At 42.3% G+C, this 24,730-nt stretch overlaps 1 protein-coding gene across 3 annotated transcripts in view; it reads left to right on the plus strand.

The window, feature by feature from the left end:
* Positions 1-13,832: 13,832 nt before the first annotated feature.
* tmcc1a (transmembrane and coiled-coil domain family 1a) overlaps positions 13,833-24,730 on the plus strand; it is a 38,538-nt gene continuing 27,640 nt past the window's right edge. For all 3 annotated transcript variants that reach the window (XM_068329398.1, XM_068329457.1, XM_068329408.1), the window contains exons 1-2: positions 13,833-13,897; positions 14,624-14,697. The gene's annotated coding sequence lies outside the window, so the exon portion shown is untranslated. The remainder of the gene's footprint in view (positions 13,898-14,623; positions 14,698-24,730) is intronic.

Genomic DNA, 24,730 nt, shown 5'->3' on the forward strand with positions numbered 1-24,730 from the left:
TTTCTTAATAACCTTAAAAAGGTTTTTATTTTATCCATCATTGATGTAAACATCTCCTAGTTGGTATTCATAAATGAAGAACTCATGGAGTTCAAACACCAGTGGTGGTGGCGGCTGATGACCCTGCTGATCCTGAGGAGGTTGGTGGTTGCGTGGGCAACTTCCTCACTGTTCGCTATGACAACAAACGATTTTTTCCCACATGACCGTTGGAGGAACGACTCCCACATGTTTTGCTGTGAATTCGATCGGATTCGTTTTCTCCGTTGACTCAAAGCGATGCCAGAAGTAAACGACATGTTTGGTTTATTTTAACGTGAAATACTCCCCTGTCTGGGCGTGATGTTGTTACTGCCATGTCAAACGGAGTTCAAATGCCCCATTAAAAATAAATCTCTGCTCTGTCAGAAATGACCTTTGGTAGATCTACTTTGTTTGCTGCCATCATTTTCCTCCTGCTTCCAAACAGACGTTATTATCGGTCAACGTCGCGCATTTAGGGGAAAAACTGCGTTTGGTTGTGAACTCCTGACTCACGGGGCTGGACTGTTCATACTCTGTCGTTCCATTACTTCACAGATAATTCACAGGTAATGGTTGTGGGATCAGGTCCAGTGGTCAAAGACCACAGATTGAGATTGATTTTTTTGGTTTGCCATCAGAACTCTGATGGAGTTTTGTTAACAGAGTTGGTGAACTGAGCTTAGGGGTTTTTTTCCTCAGGAATTGATTTCAGTTAAACTGAGAAATCACAAAAAAAACTTATAAAAGCAAGTCTGTCTTTATTACATGACTTTTTATTAAACGTGTTGTAATAGTTCTATTCATGCCCTTCAAGATAAAATTCACATAACGTCGCGTGTTGTCGACTGAAAGAGAGGAAATCTCTGGATTTGATACTTTCTACCATCCTCTACCTCCCTGATCACTTATCTGTCACACACACACACACACACACACACACACACACACACACACACACACACACACACACACACACACACACACACACACACACACACACACACACACACACACACACACACACACACACACTGCCCTGCCACCCTGCCCTCCTGCTGCCAAACTGATGGAGCTCAGAAACAGCGAGTCTGACAGTGGTGGTGACTCACCCGCCCTGACCGGTCTTTAAATAAACCCCTAAATAACAAAAAAAAAGAATGTTTGTTTTTGTTATGTTGTGTTTTTCTATATTCTTCTTCCAAATACAAACAAACATTCTTCCCATTGATTTTCAGCAATTCAATCATAAACACAACTCCTAGAGATTCAGATTTAAATTTAAGGGCTGTGATTTCATGATTTCAGGTGCTGTTAGCCCTTCAGCCCATTTAAATATCTCTGAATCCCTGAATGCATGGATTTACAACACCAGTGTAATTTAGAAAAAAGTAAATAAATAATAATAATTAAAACCCTATAATTTATTTGAGATATTGTCTTCTACTATGGATTTAGGATTTTGATTGACTAGAAATTATATCATTTCTTTGATTGTACTTATTACACTACCACTAAAGTAATGTAAATAGATGTGTCTTTAATTTTCTGTCTGTTTTTGGTTTCATGATGGAGTTTGGACACGCGTGACGCGGTCGTGATCAGCTACACATTCCCTGTTTGTCCTGATCTCAGATTCTCCTTCAGTGTTCAAAGAAAGTGTTTTTTTTATATAACACCAGCAGTAATTTAGGGTCTTCACTGTTAGTGCAACGTAGGTTCACATGTAACAGGTGGCAGTAATGTGCAATAATTAACGGGCTTGTTGACTACAGTTGCCGCCCATGTTTGGCTTTACGTTGCAGTAAAAAGGGCCAAGGAGGATTCTGCATCATTTGAAGCAGCAGTATAAAATCTGAGAGCACTGGAGAGATGAAATGGTGAGGAGATGTTCTCCCTCTCTCTATGTGTGTGTGTGTGTGTGTGTGTGTGTGTGTGTGTGTGTGTGTGTGTGTGTGTGTGTGTGTGTGTGTTGGTGTGTGACAGACGTACGTATGCTGTGGACTGTAATAGAGAGGAGAGAACATTAGGCACACTCCACAGCGAGGCAGCAGGAACTCCACAGAGCCCCCGTCCGTCTGTAATCAGCTGAGTGAGGAGGGAGTCACACCGTCCTCTTCATCACACAAACAGTGCCTGCTCCTCTCCTGCCTCATTTGCTCATGCATGGTTTAGGCAAAGCATCGCTTCAAGAAAACCAAAAACTATCTAAGAAAATACAAAAATAACAGCAGAAAGATTTGAATGAAATTCTCCTCTGGTTGACTAGAAATAAAAACCCGTCTAAATTAAAGTCTCAGGTCTCTGCTGGGACGTCGTCACGTTTCACAGCAAGTGTGTTACTCAGGTCTCACCTCTTCTCCGTGTCGTTCTTCTGCACTCAGTTCTTATTTAGCCACAAATGCCCCTCAGTGGTGTCACCCCCTCCCACCCACCCCCGTCTGTCCTCCTCTGATGCTCCTCTGGGCAGACGGGGGTCCCTCAGCCCCTGAAGGAGCTAATTCATGAATAAATCACATCATCACAGCAGCTCGTGTGTGTGTGTGTGTGTGTGTGTGTGTGTGTGTGTGTGTGTGTGTGTGTGTGTGTGTGTGTGTGTGTGTGTGTGTGTGTGTGTTGTGTGTGTGTGTGTTTGATAGAGGGAAAAAGTGAGAGAGATTTTGATCACTTCTAACAAACTGTAATTAAAACAACCATTACACAGAATATGCCATTATCAGTTTTGAGTATCCCAAACCTTCACTGATAAATATCCACACTTGATTTTTACATTTTTTTCTTCATTGTAAGGAAAATTTCCCCCCAAAAAAGCGAATAAATAAAATGTACCCATGAATGGTGCTATGGGTTACATCATTTCATTCTATACGTGTCCCTATGGATGGTCTGTTTTCTTTTAGAAGGAAAAGAGGGAACTTTTTTAAATATTTATTCTGTTACTAAATACTAGAAAATGAGAAAAGAGAATATTTAATTCTTCCAAAGCCATCAGTGAAACACTTGTCTGATCATAAATGTTCAGTGAGAAGAATGGAGAAACATAAATAACGTGAAAGGAGTTTGGTACGGCGTTTAGCTCCATGAGGGGTTGTGTTGGTGTGATGTGGAGGAGCTGATGGAGGAGCTGGTGGAGGAGCTGATGGAGGAGCTGGTGGAGGAGCTGGTGGAGGAGCTGATGGAGGAGCTGGTGGAGGAGCTGATGGAGGAGCTGGTGGAGGAGCTGGTGGAGGAGCTGGGGGAGGAGCTGGTGGAGGAGCTGGTGGAGGAGCTGGGGGAGGAGCTGGTGGAGGAGCTGGTGGAGGAGCTGGGGGAATAGCTGGTGGAGGAGCTGGTGGAGGAGCTGGGGGAGGAGCTGATGGAGGAGCTGGTGGAGGAGCTGGTGGAGGAGCTGATGGAGGAGCTGATGGAGGAGCTGGGGGAGGAGCTGATGGAGGTGCTTGGGGAGGAGCTGGTGGAGGAGCTGGGGGAGGAGCTGGTGGAGGAGCTGGGGGAGGAGCTGGTGGAGGAGCTGATGGAGGAGCTGGGGGAGGAGCTGATGGAGGAGCTGGGGGAGGAGCTGGTGGAGGAGCTGATGGAGGAGCTGGGGGAGGAGCTGATGGAGGAGCTGGGGGAGGAGCTGGGTGTTCAGGTGCAGAATGAGGATCTAAATTTGCTGCCAAGAATGATAATTCGTAGTACTGAGACAGAGGCGCCTGTGGAGTTCCCCTCACGTCAGCAGCTCAGATGATGAATGGGGGGTTCAGATGGAGACTACAGAACAGCTGCAGAGGCTAATCGGAGGGGGGAACCACTTACTGCTGCAATGACCAGCCAATCCAACGGAGGGCGCTGCATCTGTGAGCAGCTGGGGGCTTCTGGGGCTGGAAATGATAGTCAAAGATGGGAGGAAGTCGTGACACCACAGACCCATTTTGCAGGAATGGTCCAGAATCATGTAATAATGACGGGTCGAAAAGGTTGGACTGACCTTTTAGCAGGTTACAGGTGGTTGAATTTGATAACCAGAAGATAACCATTCCCAGTTCTGTACTGAACTTTATTTATGAATGCATTTTTAATCATATTTAGTTAAATTTTATTTTTCAATATAGTAAAGAAAAAACATCACCGTCTCGTCTTCAGCTGCTACTTCCTCCTTGCGGGTCACGGGGGTTGCTACTGGCTAATAATATGACATTATATGTTTTTATTCTTATTTATTGTACAGAAACATGATGTTATGTATTTTAAGGGTTTACTAGTGATTTTATGATTCCAGTATTTGTGGCAGACGAAGGTAAAGTGGAGTCAGATGGTATAAACCTGATTTTTATTTTGAAAACTGACGTATAATCGAGAACAATGTATTCCTGTTTATCAGCTTGAGCCTTTTGTATTTTGCCTCTCCTTCCCAGGTGTTGAAAAAGTTGCACTTCTCTGATGTCTTGAGGCAAAAGCTCGACTTCACCACGACTTGAATTTGCCTCTGGGGATTCTGGGAGCGCAAATAATCAGCCAGCTTTGAAACTAAACCAGACTGTGAGGTGCTTAGAGTGGAGAGCTGCTATGGATTCATGTGTCGTTAGAGGTACAATCACACACACACACACACACACATACACACACACACACACACACACACACGACACAGTACACGCATGTAAGCCCACACCTGCTGACTGGTGTAACCGCCCACTGTCTTCCCCTTTAATTGACCAATTAATAAGGTGCTAAATGGAGCCGATGGCGGCGCTCTGTCATTGGTAAGGTCAGAGCTGTCATGTGATCGTAGACAGGATGTGTGTGTGGCATGTTTGGAGTAACATGATATTTGTACACATGCTTTTGTGTGTGTGTGTGTGTGTGTGTGTGTGTGTGTGTGTGTGTGTGTGTGTGTGTGTGTGTGTGTGTGTGTGTGTGTGTGTGTGTGTGTGTGTGCGAGTGCACGCAAAGGCCTTGTTGATTTTTGGATGATCTGCATTTTCCGTCCTTCCTCACTGATGAGGGAGGCACCAGCTGTATTATTACACAACTGTATTATATCCTAATAATGTGTGTATAATGAAAGGACATTTTCTACATCATAATAATTGAAAGATTGTCTGAAATCATTGGCTGGGAGTAGTTGTGTTGACTTTGTGCTAATATAAATTAACATTGCACAGTACTCACTTGGCGTTTGCTTTTCTGTAATAAATAGTATTTGTTTTAATTATTTTATTGTTTAAACTGACTTGCAACTTGAAGCACTTAGTAACTCATCTTTAAAATTTTCTATATAATTAATTATAACTATAAATAGCTGTTAGAGTTATTTTTATTGTCATTGTAGTTGTTGTTGTTGTTAGCAGCACTAGTCGTGATCCTTTCAGTGTCACGGTCGATGTGAACATCAGTGTTACTAAAGGTGCTCAGATGCTGCTGCTTTGCTCTCAGGAAGGTCTTTTCCTCCCACAGACTGTGAATGTTTCTTTTAAGTGCTCTCACCACGACGCCCAGAACGACTCACAAGAATTCAGCTGAGATTTTTATTCTCTAATCAGACGGAGTGTGGATGGAAAGCCGAGAGGCGCGTCCCATTAGCTCAGCCTGCAGCCAGGACTTCCCCAGGGTCAGCAGCATCAGCTCCAGGGCATTATGGGAGTGAACCTCACGCCCGCGCTGTCACTGAACACCAGAAGGCTACGATACAACACCCACATTGGTTTGCATCATATACCCATGATGCAACAGCAACATTTGTAGTTTCTTCTTTTTTTGACGAATACATTTTCTTTTAGTGTCTTCAGTCTATTATTAAATTCACAAGATATTCAAAATATTTATATATATTTTATATTTTATTATAGTATTTTATATTTATATACAGTACATATATAAAACTCCCATAGCATACAAAATAGCATAAAAATAAAAATGGATGGATGGATGGATGGATGGATGGATGGATGGATGGATGGATGGATGGATGGATGGATGGATGGATGGATGGATGGATGGATGGATGGATGGATGGATGGATAGATAGATAGATAGATAGATAGATAGATAGATAGATAGATAGATAGATAGATAGATAGATAGATAGATAGATAGATAGATAGATAGATAGATAGATAGATAGATAGATAGATAGATAGATAGATAGATAGATAGATAGATAGATAGATATCCCAGTAATGCTATAGACATAGATTAATAGTAATGATATAGATTATTTTCCCTGTACTGTATTTCCTGACAGAATGAGAATACATACTGATCTTTTTTTTATCTGTATGTTATTTTTATAATTATTTCTTGAGGTCGCTCCACAGAGAAAATAACTTCCTTTAACACTTACAGTAATCGAATGATGTGACAAGACTTTGGAAACAATTAGGTCTTCAACTGTCAGTTTCTTTTGGCACAAAGGTTCAGTTTATTGGTGTGATGTCGTACGGATCACTTCTGCTCTCCCGCTGCGTCTCTTATTAAATTATTTCAGATCAATAAGTCATGTTACCCACATAAGAAATTCTTCTCTATCCTTACATGTAAGAGTTAAATCCAATTAAAACCAGTTGTCTGGTGTTTCACACACTAGTATTGATATGCTGATATATTAAAGTCACTGTTGTGGATAATTTTTCTCACATCCTGCAGGCAAAGATTCCCCAGAGACTATAGGGGCCTCATTATTGTCTAACTTCAGCTATGGTACCACACCTATACCATGACTCATGCTGTACGGCGCCTCGTGAAGTATTTGTGTCGCAGCTCTCCTCCATTCCCCAGTGGTGACGAAACCCATAAATGTCAGGGACTTTAAATCAGCTTCATATAAAAGCAATTAGGCCACATCTTCACAGCAATTCTCTAAATACCTCCACAACCTCTTCTGCCCTGGTCCATGATTTTTCCATTTACCCTGAGAATATTTGGCTTTATTTAGGTTCTCGTTAGAGAGAAATTGACTTGAAGCGATTGTGATGCCTCAGGCGTGCTCCTAAAGCAGGCCGCGAAAAAACTCATTTTCTAGCTACGTTGTCTTTGTTCATATCAAATAAATGTAGCATTTTTTATTGACATTCTTTGGATCTTTTGTAATTTTTGTATGAAGATGATAATGGAAAGACTACACCTCGTGTTTTCCACCACACGCAGTCATTCTCAACGTGATCTTTTGCAGCAAAGGTTACTGACAGTCTGTGTATTAAAGAACATGGACTAAATTTCAATATTTGCAGAGATATTTCACTCAGAACCACAAATGTCAATACAATATTAGTATAGAGAAAATGTGGCAAAACCTTTGAAAGCTCAGGGATTTTTATTTGCAAAGTTTCAAAATATTCCCTTTAACGATTGGGTGCTACCTGTGATGAGGAGCATCTCCTTCTCCTCGTTTCGGCCCATCTTTGTGTTCCCTGTAGGAATGCAGATCAGAAATAACAACAGTTGACCTGATGTAGTCATTTTAACTGGTTTATGATTTAGCCATCATAGGCGGCTGACATTTATGCAGCGTTCAAAAGCATCATGTTCCACAAAAATATCTGGAATGTCTTCTTTCATGCTAACATGAGCTTTAGGGATTGTCTGCTCTGAAAGTTAGTCCTTCACTCTGAATGTTAATTCAAAACTATAAATGGCAAACAGCCATTTAGCATTCTCATCACCGTGGAGACACAAAAACACTAAGAATGGGTTTGGAGTCTTGACCTTATCAAAGACTTATTGGCAGCAATTGCACTCAGAATATAGAGTGTGTGTGTTCATTTTGTTGTCGAGTGTGTGTTCATTTCATTCACAACGTTGAAATTCCCTCGGAGTGTTCTCTCAACATCATCACCAAATTTTAAAGTGTGATTCATCTCTGTTACACTGGAGTTTCTGAATCACTCTGCACATTCAGCAAAGATGTTTTTTTTACAATAACACCAGATTTCTACTGTTTCTAAGAATAGAACTACCATTATTTGTTTCAATTAAGTATTTGCACCTTAATCAATAGTAGAGCAATACATTTCAGCGTATTTGTGGATCCACTAGTCCAAATTGTGGGCAAACATGTTAGTACTGGTTTTGATTTCCTCTGGGGAATAGTGATAGCTATATTTAGCTCAAAGCTCAATGATAATCACTTTTTTAACGTTAATATTACAATAGAATCGCTAAAATGCTGACGTTTAAAAGTCATTATCTCTACCATCTTCTTGTTACTTTGCTGATTAGGACACACAAACAAAGATACACCTGAGGATGGTTGGATCTAACTATAGTGGGTATCTGATCATCAGCTAAATCATGATGATAGATTCTGTATTCATTTGAATGCAAACCACCAAACTAGCTCCATTTCCCCGTCTATGTCAACTAAAGCCATGAGCATGACGACTGTATTACAACCCAGTAATGAGAGTCATATTAGAACCTTTATGAACTCGACCATCTCTTGTTCAAGATCTGCTCAGAAATTTGATATCACTGTCGTCCACTGTCCCGCCAAATGTCAGGAAAGTCCATCCAGTAGTTTTTTTGTGTAATTACATCATAAACTCTGAATAATTCCGTTTAATTCAGGGGACGGGAACTTCACAAGCCAATGGCTTCTACCCGTCAACCCTTTTTTTTCTTTTCAGGTGACGTTGCTGATGTTTAAAACTGATGAAATGAAAAATCTATTGTAACAACATGTCTGGAAAGAAGAAAATAAACGGAATAAATAAATAGTTTTGTGTTAAGACATTTCACTCAAAAAGCAAACACGTCAATCTTATGATGGGGCTTCAGGAAAAGCCAGGGATCAGAAAAAAATCACTAGAACGTGTCAAACCGGGTCAAATCTGAATCAGAATTCATAGCAATGCAGGATTAAAAGATAAAATAGCACCAGCTTACTCCTTCAATCCGGCTCAAACATTTCACACTTTAACTTGATATTAAAGGTTATGGACAACCCGTCATTAATAACATGGGATTCATTACATTCACATGGAGAGCAGAGATCGGTTTAACTCCCACGCAGGATGAAGATTTTTCAACACGAGGCGTGAAAGCTCAGCTCGCCGAGACGCGTTTGATTCTCGGAAGGCTCCCGAGACCAGAGAGAGGGAGAACGGTTTACAGCACACCGAAAAGTGTGAGTGTAACGATTTGAAGAGGTCAGACGCTGGAACACGATGAAGATGGAGCCGCTCCTCCCTGAAGGCGACCTCTCTGCTGTATGATAGAGGAGGAAGACGCCGTCCCTCGCCCCCCAGGCTTCCTCTGCCGCCCTGCCCTCAGCAGGCTGGGGATCAATCCCTACTTGGCCGCCTTTACTGCCGTGTTCCAGACTCTTCATTAGACGGGGGCCTTCTAGAGCGGGGCTCTAATTGGTGAGGGCCGCTGAGAGCCAGCATCCTCGTCTGCCGCGTTTTCAAAGAAAGGGTCGCCAGGCATCAGCCGCTCACACTAATCTTACCCATTATCCTCTGCTCGTCTGTGGGAGCAGGAAAAACAGCCGGCGTGTGGTTTTCTTTGTGAGTGGGTAGTGTGGGCTATATTATAACAGATTTCTGTTTGTGTGTGCTGCCGGGGCATTTGTTGTTGGTCCTCTGGGTAACGAGAGGGCAGGTCTGAACGTCAATACATCTGTCTACGACACCTCTTGGCAACTTGGAATTTGAGATTGTTGTGCGAAAATATTTTTTCTGTCCTTTAAGACTATATAAATATTATATAAGATAAAATCACAAATTCCTACTATATCGGTGCCTTTACTGAACTAGAGGTAGTAGACTTTATTTTCCCAGTTCTGCTGGTGATTCATGCGTCCCGCTGGTCTAATTTTGAAACTTAATCGTCATGATTGAACATTCTAATTTAGAAATTAAAGCAATCTACTGCACGGAAATATTAATTTGCATGGTCATTTACAATTTAGTCTAATGAGAAATGGGATTCAATTATTTTTACTTCTTACTACTCACTCAGAAAAGTGGGCAACAGTCATTAAAAGGACGCTGGAGTCAAAACAGGCTGACAGAAGTACGAGGAGGGACAGAAGGTTTGTCTGGGTTGGTCCAACGTTTTTATTTCTCTTGAACATTTGACTTCTCCATCCTAGCAGCAGTGAGGAAAACTCAGAGGGAGACTCAAAACCTAAAAATATCTTCTCCTTTACTGTAGTAATATTTGTTTTTTGGTTTTTTTTATGTCTTTTCCAGTCATATAGCCATGAAGAAGGGCTTTTTCAGGTTTCAGTAACTAGATTGTGATGCTCACATCCATAAATATATATATTGACTTTTCAAACTCAATTACTAACTGTACAAAATTGAACTTTTTAAAATCCATCCTCTTTAGCCCATGAACTTCCGAAACAAAATTTAGCAGAAATTGATTTTAATGATGGTGATGCCCGATCAAAATGACTCTAACCTCCTAACCTGACCTAACCCTGAAGGCCTCACCCAAAATAATTCAGTCAAAGAGCATAAAGAAAACAGAACGACTTCCTCCTTTATACAGAAACACAGAGAAGACGATGAGGTTAGCGGGGAGGAAATAGACACACCTACCTGCACACACTCATGCCGTACAATACAGACCCCCCCACCTCAGACCATGTATCTTCATGTGGGGAGAGCACCTTAATCCCATTCCCTCCACTCTCCCCATCAATGAATATCGAATTCAGCCGCCACACAGAATTTATGCGCTGGACAGTCATTACACGACAGGAGCAGAGCATCCACTTTGTTCTTAACAGGTGAAGCTGCTGGGAATCAGGAAATCTGTGCTTGACTCACATTGAATCAGGACTTTGGGCCTTCCTGTTTCTGATTTTTATCTATAGAGGCTCCCTGTAGGTGTGAAACGGAGACTCCAGAAGGTCCATCAGTTTGAATTTGACTCCAAATACACATCAACCCTGGAAAGGATATGTACTGACTGAAAATGAATAGCTGGACAGAATGAATAGCTGCACTGACACGTCTGTGTGGATGTTGACATCTAGTGGAGAGAAATGGAGCTTAAACACAAAGCTATACAGGAAAACCTTGGCTTACGACGTTTGGAGTTACGGCGGTCTCGATTATACGTTGGTTTGCAAAAATAACACACAGTAAATTAAAATCAAGAATATGTCATTTTACTCCAATTTATGTTTGTCCATCACAGATTTTTAGAGTAATAAAATCACAAGTAAACTTTAGATTAAAAGAATTTGCATTACTCAAATAGTATTGAAAATGTTTGCATGAATAAAGTTCAGTGCAGAACTGGGATGGTTATTTTCATATTAGCCTGGAGACTAGTTAATCCAATTTACATTGTTTTTCGATTTGAGTCTCCTGAGACTGACTGTTGATGTGGAGTGATGTACTGAACTTAATTCTTCTGAAATGTGTTTAAAATATGATAAAATCATCATTATAATCTGAACAGGAGTAGAGAAAAGGGTATAAAATATAAGTAATACTACAGAAAACTGCACACTAAAGGTTTGTGTAAACTGCCCTATCCTGCTGACAGGCACAGCACATCCTGGCTATGTTTAAAGAATATTATTCTATGAATGAAACATTATGGGGTTCAAGCCGGGGACAAACATTAAATGTGATGAAAATAGTGATCCTTTTCTTGATTTATGTTCATATCAGCCTTTTTATCCTGCAAAGCAAAGCAGCAGGTGACACGAACCATCCCAGCGATGCAGGGGAGATGTTTCAGTCATCAAAGCCACAGAGGAAACAACTTTTTATTTGTGACTGTACAGGGGAAGGATGCTGAGCAACCGTGGTGTTCGAGAAAGTTCATAAACGCTGTTCTTTCTCCAATCACCCCCACCCCTTCCATTTTGTTGATGATTTCAGAATAGACCCTCAGCTTTAGTTTGTGTTCAATCTCCAACGTTTATAATCACTAGAAATTAAATTAGACGTTGTGTTTCCTGAGTCACAGTGACTCAGGAAAATAAGGGTCACATATTTCTATTTCAAGCAGATTTTAAATGATGTTAAGAAAATTTAGAGAAACCTATTGGATGGCAAAAGCAGAACATGACAAACAACAATGTGATTATATAAAAAGGTTTAGCATTGGAGCCTGTTGAAGGTGTGTAATACGTAATGGGGTCGTGTTTGGGTCCTCTGAAAATACGCCTTCTGACTGCATCAAATGCTCAGTCAGTAATAAAAAGGCAAACAAAACACTTTCACATTATTAAAGTGGGACGGGAACCTCACCAGCAAGTAGCTTCTACCCGTCAACCCTTTTTTTAAATTTTCGGATATTGTTGCTGATGTTCATTTCGGATATTGTTGCTGATGTCTTAACACTGATGAAAGTAAAATCTGTTGTAATAACATGTCTGGAAAGAAGAAAATAAACTTAATTAAAAAAAATAAAATTACATTTAAAACAATTATTTTATTTTATAAATCAGCTCACAATAATTAATGCAGGCTATGCAAATTGTTAATTGAGCATCTCCTGATGTGATTCAGCTCTATTGTCTTTTTTTGTGTAATTCTGGTTTAAGTTACTGTTTTTGATTTAATTCAGAATTTAGGATAGAATTTTTTTCATATTCATTATCAACAACAAACAAAACAGAAATTTATGGGGACATAATTTTTATTCAAGTTGTACTGAAGACCAAGACAAATGGGAAACAACAGATGCATTTGAGGAAGAGTATTAATTCATATTTTGATGTGTGATTTAATGGCTCAACTGGACTAAATAATGTTTACTGCATTAATATAAAAGGAAAGATACAGTTTTAATTTTAACCTACTGAAAACTGGATTCTTAATCAGAGGTGTTGATTAAGATTTATGACTCAATGTACTGTATTTGCGTTAGTCGCCCTGCTTGAAGAAGTAGGAGGATGCTGCCCCCTAGTGTCTGGCAGAGCAAATAGCATCTCGTTGAAGTTGGTTTGCTCCACTATCGTGGGCCCCTGAAAAAAGGACCAACCTGAAAACTTCTTACACAGGAAGTCCTCTTCTATCTGTGAACAAACTGGAAGGTATTATAGGTTCAGTGGGGGCCCAGATGTCTGTCACTAAACCAACAACCCGTGGCATGATGTTGGTTATTCATCAGAAGCTTTTGCATAAGCAGTTTCAGACATTTTAAATCACTGAAGCAGGTGAAGCGTTACAGATCTCAACAAATTGAATACATCCCGTCACATATCACAGTAGCAGCTTCAGCAGTGCTCATTAAAACCGACAAAGTAGGAAAGTACAAAAATGTGTAATTCTGAGTTCACATTTTCTCATCTTTTCTGTCATCTCAATCTTCATCTTTTCATATATTAATTAACGATAATTATCTCTGCGTAGATTAAATCTTGACCTAATTTTCCAGTTTAATTATCAATTAACAGTTAAAATCTATAGAAAAAACTCTTCTCTATTTGGCTGCAGTATCTGATGCTTGAAATCCACTGTATGGGTTTGTTTTAATGCTCTTCCATTCATGAAGAACTCATTCGGAAGGTGAAATAAAACTCAGTTTAGTTTGTTTTACTGAATATGTCCCATAGCATAAAAATAGCATAAAAATAAAAATGGTATAAACTTGATTTTTATTTTAAAAATTGATCACTGATGGATATATAGATAGATAGATAGATAGATAGATAGATAGATAGATAGATAGATAGATAGATTTTCTTTTTCTTTTTAAAATTTTTTTGTTTTTGTTTTTGTTTTTCTCTCTCCTGTTTCCGGTTTTAACAGCTGTTAAATCCACAAGCTCCGCCCCTCGGAGCCCTTAAGTCTCACGTCGCTTCACGCCCTACGTGATGACGTCAAACGGGGCGGGGCGTCGGGCCGTGAGTCGGCCGTCTGCTCCCGGAGGAGGAGAAGCGCTCGCCGCTCGCTGGTCGGTGTGAGCCGTGGTGCAGCTCACGGTGAGTGTGACCTGGTCTTGACTCGCACTTTGTTTCGGGCTCGTTTTGACGTCTGTTAACCGCACGTGGGTCACGTGACGCGTCCGCACGCCACCGGACGAGCCGTGAGAGCGTCGGTGTGTGTGTTCCATCGCGTCAGCGACACTAACGGGACCGTCAACCTGACTCCGTTAACACACCGACAACAGCGTTCAGCACCGGAGTCACGGTTCACGCTCCGGTTTGACTGATTCCGTGGAAACACGAGGACCTCTTTGTGTTCACGTCATAGAAACAGACATTTAGTCAAACTTTAAGTTGTTTCACTGCTGGGTTCATACATTTATTTTGGATTATTACACACAAATGTGGAGAAAAATGATATTTATTATTATTGTTGTTATTAATTTTTATGCGTTCAAATTATTTATTGATTTACTGTCATTTTGCTCTTTGTGATTTTACTTTCTTGGTACCTGTGCAGGTTTTTAATGAACCTGCAGCATCATCTGATCTCAGCTGACTCATGGAATCTGAGGACACATCACATCCTCACTAAATGCAGACTCCACCTCACAGAGGAGCCTTTTATTTTATTCATTTATTTTTTGCAGCCTATTATTATCAGTGTCTGGGAGTCAGACCGATAGAAGTCCAACATTATGCAGATCGATGTGCAGACGACCCTGTGCCAGGGAGGCATTAAGGAGATTACAGCCTCCGTCTCACTTTCTCTTCTCTTTGTAGATTTATGCCCTGGAGCTGCAGGTCGTCGTCTCTGCAGTGGAAATCCTGTCCTGCAGTTCCATCATGGACTGAAGGTTTGTGTTCCTCCACCTGTTTTCTGTCTATTTCTGCATCTGTGATCGTCTGTGAAGCCTGATGTGAATTAGACTCAAACGTGGAGGGTTGGTGGGGGTCTGCTGTGACGTGATGCATCACGCTATCCGCTCAGGATGTTCTGTTAGGAGGCTGAGAGCTCGGCTGCCCCCTCAGGCCGCTGCTTCCATCAGCCGTTCATGGTCAGACCACCGGGGTGACGCGACCCTCCTGGTCGAGTTTTCTCTGCTAGGAGCTGAGCTCAACATCATTAGTGGGACGGGTGTGATATGTACCGGTATATACGAGCATTTATATTCATGGTACTGTGAAATGAGACTACATGGTCCCTTGAGATGGAGTTTCCTCCTCTGATTGGGCTCCAAAGTGCTGAAGATGTTCCCATCCTGGACAACATCACAAAAACAGGACATCTTTGTGTATCTGTTACTAATTTATTATTTCGGCTGAGCCTTCTGGTATAGCTGTGTGGTTTACCCAGATCAGAATCCTATCGACGCCATGATATTTGGATCATTTCCGTTATAATATTATATTTAACAATCTGATAAATATATATAATTACGTTCCAGACCTTTTGCTCTAATGTATGTCTCCAGGATAAATCGTAACGATGTTCAGCAGGGGGATTAAAAAGGATTCGATCACCGTGTTTGCTCAAAAAGCCTCACCGCTGATAATTACACGGGCCGAGGTCGACGCCAGTGAAGGCTGGCACTCTAATACACCCCTGGAAACAAATAATGGTGAATAAACCCCTGGATTCTTTCACGTTTATGCTGGGTTTTTTTACATGTGTGTGTGTAATCATCAGGACATTGTCTTTTTGTCCTTTGAAATCTGCGTGTCAGCATCATTCATTCAGTGACGGGTCAGCGAGGCCGGCGGTGGCTAAAGAGGAAATGTCGTACCTCTGAGAGGAAACACCCCCCCCAGCTTTGCCTTTATTCGTTAGACTCAAATCTGAGCCGTAAACACAGGCTTTTGCCATCCATCATCATTTACATTCAAACATTAGCCTGTGCCATCCTGCTCTCCATGCCGCTGTGGACAAACCGGGTTTCTTCTGGCTGATAGGACGAACTCCCACACTTCCATAATGACGGTGGAATTCCTTTAAAAAAGCTCTTGTTTCTCGTGGCAACGAGCTGCCTGCTTCCCTCCAATCCCTTCCTGTTTGAAAAAAAAAAGAAGCCGGGTTCACACGGCGTCGCCAGAAACCGGGCTCAGTTCACTGTTTTATTATGTGTACACATATTTATCCTAGAAGGCTTTAGAATCTATTGAAACAGAGTCGTTTCAGTTTAACATCACGCTGTCTGCACCCGGTAGGAAAAAGACAAATCTGGCCATAAAAGGATTAGAATTTTGGAACGGGGCCACAGACGATCCAGATTAAAACCTTTTTTCTTTAAAGAGAAGGTGGATTTTATTCAGACAGACAATTTCCTTTTGGTTTTTTCTTCTGCACTTAACTGCATACTTCTGTTAGAGTTTGTTTTCTTATTGTCTTTAAATGTGTGACTGTAGAAGATCTGATCTCAGGATCTGGACGTCAGGATGAATAATTCACCTTCAAATTAAATCTTCTCCTGGAGTGTAAACTTCATGTTGTTGACCTGCAGGGTATGTGTTGAACCTCATATTGCACTCATAGTAAAAGCTTTAAGCCCAGTGATTGGACATGCTGATCCCCTCTAACCCCCCCCCCGCTGGGCTTCGGGGGTGTCCGGTTGCTGGCGCTCGGAGATGTGACTGAGGAGTTATTTAAGTAGGCGATGATGCAGATGATTTACCTCTGACTGAGTGAAGCAGTTCTCCGCTCCAGATGCCCCTCGACCCCAAAACCCGGCCAGTTCGTTTCCTCGGCGTCGACCCCGACTCACGTTCCCGATGCCCCCGCACCTGTAACGCCATCCGAGGTGTCAGCTGGTGGCTCGGGGGTTTCCGAACCAGGTGACGGTTGAAGATGCTGGAACCTGAGCCGCGTTGGCCCCGTTGGGCCGCTCTCAAACATCTGTTTAGCAGATGAAAAGCACTTCGCAGGGCGTTAAATGACTCGTTTCATCCTGTAACCGATGGAAACCCCCCCTTGTAGAACCGTCAGGTTGCACGCCAGGTCTTGTTGTAGTTGTTGTTAGTGTGAACCAGTGTCACCTCCGTGCACACGCTGAATTATTCACGTGGACACTTGTTGTTGTGGTGAGCAGGGGAGCAGAGGTGTGACGTAAAGGAGCAGTTCACCAGAAAAAAGAGGAAATTCAGTCGCCGTGACGATAGAATGTCTGGAAAGTCCATAAAGCATTTGACTTTAAAACATGTTATTTACTTTTTTTTATGCTAACCTGTTAGCTGAAGCTGATCAAACTGCAGGAGAATCAGGACTAAACTAGCGTCAGCTAACATGCTACCGTTAGCAGGTATCTTCATAACCGTTTCCTCATCCAGACGGGTTTTGTCAGTCGCAGTTTTGGCTCTAATTACAGAATTGTCCACACTACAAGGTGCGACTAAAGCCTTTCATTTACTCAAAAACCGACAGTGCGCCCTATATATGAAAAAGATGAGTTCTCAGATGAGTTCTAGTCAGATGCACTTTATAATCCAGTGCGTTTTATAATCCAGTGCGTTTTATAATCCAGTGCGTTTTATAATCCAGTGCGTTTTATAATCCAGTGTGTTTTATAATCCAGTGCGTTTTATAATCCAGTGCGTTTTATAATCCAGTGTGTTTTATAATCCAGTGCGTTTTATAATCCAGTGCATTTTATAATCCAGTGTGTTTTATAATCCAGTGTGTTTTATAATCCAGTGCATTTTATAATCCAGTGAGTTTTATAATCCAGTGCGCCTTAAGCATACGCATGTGATTTGATTTGATTTGACTAACTAGAGTGTGCCACTAATTTCCCTTCAGGGATTAATCGAGTATATAAAATAAAAAAAAATACATATAATCAGGTAGGGTTTATAATCCAGTGTGCTTTATAGTGCGGATAATACTGCATTCATTATTTACATATCTATTTTTTCATTAATGTCTAGATTGCAAATTGTTATCGATCTCAATTAGCCGTGTGATGGCAGGAGTCTGGATGGCTTCTACAAATAAATCTGCATCTTTAGGAGGAAGTGTCGACCCTGTTTTTCTGCCAAGCTGCAGAAATATTTCACATCACAATAAACTTCACCTGACTTTTCATCCGTGCGTGAGTCAACCGTTAATGACTGAATTTTTCACTCTCGGATGAATTGTGCCTTCAGATAACCGGTACATTATAGGATGTCAGATCTAATTTAACATTTCAGCTTAGTGACTCCCAGCCGCTCCGTCATTCTGCTTCATTTCACCGCCGTTCTGCCTGCGTTCACTCACTTTCTCTGCACCTCAGTGATGCGTGTGATGTCTGGACGATCAACACGGGGGCTGCTTCGGACAGAAACGTCCGTTTGTTGCTCCGGCGTCGCCGTCTCCCCCCTCACAGACTGAGTTACATGAGTCAGAGGCGCTCCACACCTAACACCTGTTTCCCTATTATGTCTGCATGTGTCTTGTGATATATACACCTAAAATCAGTCAGCTATGACCTCACATCCACATTTGAAGCTTCATCAAATGCATTTGAATTAATTCTTGGATCAATAGGCGACTGACGGTGTTGGTTTTTTTCTCTGCACGCACAAATAAATCATTGCTGTCTTCTGGTTTTTCTTGTTCCTGGAATGCGGATCCCAACTTTGGCAGCGCAGACACCCAACAGGTTCACGATTGGTCAATAGGGCATTGTCCCCGCTTCCATCAAAGAACCAACCGTCATTCAGCTCCTCATTCAGGCTCACTGCCGTGAAATGTTCACGTCCAGGTGAGACCTGCCAGATCCAGTCCGGTTTGGATGTCACCGATGTGATATTATCATTAAAAAATAAAAGTATGTGTTTCATTATTGTTTGGTAAGTTCAGTTAAGATCTGAGGTCATCTCCCCACATCTGAAATGGAAATACTGTCAGCAGCTGCTGAGGACACGTTCAGACCGTCAGAGCCATACATTTAATTTAAAATTTAAAATTAAATTTAATTCCTCTTTTCCAAAGACAATGTTTTTAATGAGATGTGTTTTTCTGTCCAGTATCGCGCCCGCTCTTCGCCGTCCGTCACAACGACCCGAGCGGAGACTGACAGTTGCCGTCGGTAACGCCTGCTTCCACCTCACGTCTCACACGGCCTTCCTGTCCCCCACTGATTCGATTTAGTGCCAAACGTTTGAAAACGCCAGCTGTGCTGGAGTGAATCATCCTGACATAAATATCGATAAAGCAGCTGCTGGTCCAGGAGCGTGTTGGACCTCATTCTGAACCTCTTCTGTCGCTCCTTGTCCTACCAGCAGTCCTTTTATCACACTCTTTGCAGCGTGCTGAAGTCATCTCCTGCCCTGTCAGAGCTGACTGACACACACACACACACACACACACACACACACACACACACACACACACACACACACACACAACTGATACACAAATACAATAATGATTGTTCCTGTTTCCTGCCTCTCAGTCTGCAGCTGCTGACTGAGATACGCTCCAGTTTCCATCGGTCAAACTCAACACACACACACACACACACACACACAGTCGTCCACACGTTTCAACACAAACACACTCCTGCTGACTTTCTCTTTCTCTCTTTGTCTCTGTCTGATCTAAACGTGTGCAGGTACACACAGATATTTGTGCGTTTGCTCACATCCCTTCCAGAACTCTCTGGCCTGATTCCCCTCTCATTGATGTGCGTGTGTGTGCGTGTGTGTGTGTGTGTGTGTGTGTGCGTGTGCGTGTGTGTGTGTGTGTGTGTGTGCGCGCGCACGGCGCTCCGGGAACAAAGACGGCTCTATTTCATGGAAACACTGCGTGGACTTGTTGAAGCTGCGGCCAAATTTCGAGTAAAACGATTGTGTGTTCAACAATGAACAACAACATGGCTGCCTTGGGGTCAAAGGGCGCGGGCCAGCGTGACCTCTGCTGGTGTCGGTCGTCCCCAGAGTGTAACATGAGGAGAAAGGTTAAAGATAAAACGAGGATATTTACTTTACTGATGGCCATAAAAACCTCCAATCCGTCAGGATGTTCTGATAAATAATTAATCTGATTTAAAGTTTCGCCACGTTGCAGAATGTCTGCCGTCTTAGTCAGCTGTTTGTAGCCGCGCAGCTCCATCTGCTCTCTACATGATCACCTGGATTACCTTTAGTAATGATGATGATGATGGATGCTTCATCATTACACCCCCTCTGTCAATCCAGGGAGCTAACACTAATGTATGGGGTCATTATTTACAGCTAAGTGACTCACGGCTGACTGGTTCTACACCGTCTGCCTTTGCTGAAGCTTTGCTCACATGTGTCAAACTCATGGCCCGGGGGCCAAATGTGGCCCACGGGAGGTCAGTATGTCTAAAAGTAAATGGGTCAAAAATGTGCTTTGACCAAAACTACATTTCCCACAATGCAGTAGTTCAGCCCATTTTAACTCTGACTAAACGTAGTGAACAAAGTTAACGTCCTAACTTGTGTCTGATGTTATTTTTCTTTATTGATTGATAGTTTGATCCTTGATTGATGGAGTTCTGTGGGTTTAATAACCTGACAAATGAAAAGGATTTATGTTAGAACAGAGAAACAAACAAACATGTTTTTTCTGTCTAACTGTAATGTTTGGAACTAGAATCAGTCAGAAATTCAGTTATTTAACATTAAGGAGTAGTTACATTTAGTTACATTACACTGAGTTACATTTAGTTACATTTATTAGTTACATTAAGGAGTAGTTACATTTAGTTACATTACACTGAGTTACATTTAGTTACATTTATTAGTTACATTAAGGAGTAGTTACATTTAGTTACATTACACTAGTTACATTTAGTTACATTTATTAGTTACATTAAGGAGTAGTTACATTTAGTTACATTACACTGAGTTACATTTAGTTACATTTATTAGTTACATTAAGGAGTAGTTACATTTAGTTACATTACACTGAGTTACATTTAGTTACATTTATTAGTTACATTAAGGAGTAGTTACATTTAGTTACATTACACTGAGTTACATTTAGTTACATTTATTAGTTACATTAAGGAGTAGTTACGTTTAGTTACATTACACTGAGTTACATTTAGTTACATTTATTAGTTACATTAAGGAGTAGTTACATTTAGTTACATTACACTGAGTTACATTTAGTTACATTTATTAGTTACATTAAGGAGTAGTTACATTTAGTTACATTACACTGAGTTACATTTAGTTACATTTATTAGTTACATTAAGGAGTAGTTACATTTAGTTACATTACACTGAGTTACATTTAGTTACATTTATTAGTTACATTAAGGAGTAGTTACATTTAGTTACATTACACTGAGTTACATTTAGTTACATTTATTAGTTACATTAAGGAGTAGTTACATTTAGTTACATTTAATAGTTACATCTGGCCCTTTGATTACAGCTGATGCCCCCAGTGGAGATGAGTTTGACCCCCCCTGGTTTAGATGATCAGAGACAATGGCGGCGCTCAGCTGAATGGAATGAGCTGCAGGGCGAAGGACAAGGACGTGTGTGTGTGTGTGTGTGTGTGTGTGTGTGTGTGTGTGTGTGTGTGTTTACACAAGCGGATGAGTGAGGGTGACGCGGTCCAAAGAGGCCATTGTCCACGCAGTCGTTTGTCATTCACCTTTTGACAGTGGTGCCGTGTTTCAGTGAAACGTGCTGCGTCACTGTGGGTCTGACCCCAGCTGTCGTGACACCTGTTAATCACTGATCCGTCTGCACACAAGCAGATTCACCCACTGGCTTTGAATTTTTTTCTGCAACTGAAGACGTTTGAATCGAATATTTCAGGAAATTAGGAATGAAACCAAATCCAGTTTCAGGAAAACTGATCTTCACCTGCAGAAGCAGAAAGAAACGTTCACGAGCATCGTTTAAATGACACAAAGATCAGCGACCTCAGAAACACACACACACACACACACACACACACACCCACAAAGTCGGACAATAAGTCTGTGTCCTCCTGAAAGAGGATTTAGTTGAATATAAAACAGTAGGCAATCAAGAAAACATCTTTTCAGCGAGGGGATCATCCTGGGGGTGAGTTATTCTGTGGACACAGAGACGGGACGGAGCTTCAGCCTCAGGACGGGATTAACTCTCCATTCATTGGCTGAAAACACAGTGCTTCACCATAATCAAAATAAACTACAAGTAAATTCCCCTTGTTGTCTCTGACATAATGCTCACATACACGATTAATACGTGTGTAACGTGCATTAAGATGTGGAATCTCGCTATAAAGGTTTGAATTAGATTAAACTGAATAATGACATCCTGTGAAGCACTGATGTTTGTAATTGTCAACGTGAAACAAAAAGCACATGACTCAGGCAGCAAAGGGGATGAAAATGAGATGATGACTTTGACCTTGAGAAAACTAGGTCAAGGTCATATTTTAACTTTCATACCTTTTTAGGTACACATCTCTGAAACCTGATGACATATAATCACAAAACAAAAAGCGACATTTTCAGGAAGCCAGAGACCCAAACGTGATGATGACCTTCACCTTTGGAAAACTAGGTCAAAGTAAGTAGGTCAGGGTAAAACGTTGAATTCAGGGGTGTCGCAGGATGTTGCTCATTTGCAGCCAACAACCACACCCAGTTCTAACGGGGTCATCAGTGTTAAAGCGTCGGCTGACGGATCCACAGGACAACATTTAACCGACCGGCATGAATGAAACATTTCAGCCGTTTCCAACCGACGAGCTCAGGCGAGACCGGAGTCGTGATCGGGGTGAGCAGAGAGCGGTGGCCGCCGGTCGAGCGTGGCGACGGGCATCAATGTGGCCTTTCTTGGCGGTGACAGTGTTGTCATTGTGAGACGAGACACGGGACCCCGAAGGAGCTTCGTACCAGCGCCGATCGATTCCCCCGGACGGACGGACGGACGCCGCGCCGACACCAACCGCCCGGCGGGCTCCGTGTGATGTGATGCGGTTTGAATGGAGCCTGGTGGGGCTCCTGCACACGTGCAGTCCTGCTATGTATGTTTGAGATGGCGTGCATGAGGCCTGACGGTGCAGCTGAAGGACTACAGCGTGTTTGTGTGTGGCTGTCCCTCCCCAGGGCTCACAATATTCCTGCCACGCTTGTTTTGATGAATCTAGATGCTGCAGGAGGCTGGGGGGGCCCGTCTGTCTCTGGGCTGACCGCTGCTCCACCAATCAGGCTCGGTTCTGAGAGACAGCGTGTGTGTTGTCAGGTGGCCCCCCCAGTCGACTGGGATTCAGCCCAACAGCTCATGAGGGGAGGGGGGGCGATCCACGCGCTGGGCTGTTTGTTGGTTTTGGTCGTCTCTTGATACCACAGAGTTAACCCTTTGGGATGCTAAATGAGCTGAAGGAGCGTACACACACACACACACACACACACACACACACACAACAACACACACACACCTTTTTGGTTTCCAAAAGGTGTTATCGGCCGACGAAGATCAAAATGTCTCGAAAACAGTAGAACCAAAAGAGAGCAACAACACGTAATGTAGTGGAACCACCAGGCTAGGCTAGGCTAGGCTAGGCTAGGCTAGGCTAGGTAGCTCAGTTCAACATGGATCATGTTCAAATGGCTACAGCTTCCAAGTCATTCACAAACACTTTGGAGGACGTTTTTTATTGGTCAGCATTCACCAAATTTATGGAGAGGGAACGTTCCCCACAATGATTCCCCTGAGGGTTCTTGGAGTCTGTGGACGTCTCTGTTCAGCCGTCAGGACGTTGGGCCACCAAAGGAAGGTTGGTGATGTTCACCTGAGGCTTCATGGCCTCCAGGCATTGATTTCCTGGTTTATTGCTTCCTTGATCTGTTCCCAGAGGAGACGATGGAGGGCGCTGTGATTTCAGCTCACCCCGTCTTTCTGGAACGCGTCAGGTCAGTTTGGCAAAACCAGAGCTCACGTCTGAAGTGTGAACGCGTCTGAACACGACTTCTGTTAATAAAGTTCTTGCTTGTAGTTCTTTTAGAGCAGATTCATGATCCAGTTATTGATTTGAGATTGAACAGTGGGTTCAGCAGAATCTGTCAGTGATTTGATTCAGACGACGTCTCTGCGTCGCTCGTCTGTACAGTCGTCTGGTTTCCAGAAGGTTACGTGTTACTGCCCAGAATGTAAATGATTATTAACTGTAAGCTGAACGACAGCTTGTTTTAGTGTCTAACTGTTAAACAATAAATCTACTGCACCGAAACTATAATCAAGTAAAACCTCGAGATAAGAGTTGAAAGTGTTCCGTTTTAAAACGACTAAAATCACTTTAATAAATTCTTGTAGAAGCCCCGAACCCCCGAAGTATGAAAAAAACATCCGGTCTCACTGATGTCATATCCATCCGCCAACACGTGGTAAAGAACGAGATCCGGTCTCACTGATGTCGTATCCATCCGCCAACACGTGGTAAAGAACGAGATCCAGTCTCACTGATGTCGTATCCATCCGCCAACACGTGGTAAAGAACGAGATCCAGTCTCACTGATGTCGTATCCATCCGCCAACACGTGGTAAAGAACGAGATCCAGTCTCACTGATGTCGTATCCATCCGCCAACACGCGGTAAAGAACGAGATCCGGTCTCACTGATGTCGTATCCATCCGCCAACACGCGGTAAAGAACGAGATCCAGTCTCACTGATGGCGTATCCATCCGCCAACACGCGGTAAAGAACGAGATCCAGTCTCACTGATGTCGTATCCATCCGCCAACACGCGGTAAAGAACGAGATCCGGTCTCACTGATGTCGTATCCATCCGCCAACACGCGGTAAAGAACGAGATCCAGTCTCACTGATGGCGTATCCATCCGCCAACACGCGGTAAAGAACGAGATCCGGTCTCACTGATATCGTATCCATCCGCCGACTAGCGGTGGTGTCTCTAAGCACAGTTCGTATC

The sequence above is a fragment of the Antennarius striatus genome, chromosome 2 (genome assembly GCF_040054535.1).
Source record: "Antennarius striatus isolate MH-2024 chromosome 2, ASM4005453v1, whole genome shotgun sequence".
Lineage (NCBI taxonomy): Eukaryota > Metazoa > Chordata > Actinopteri > Lophiiformes > Antennariidae > Antennarius > Antennarius striatus.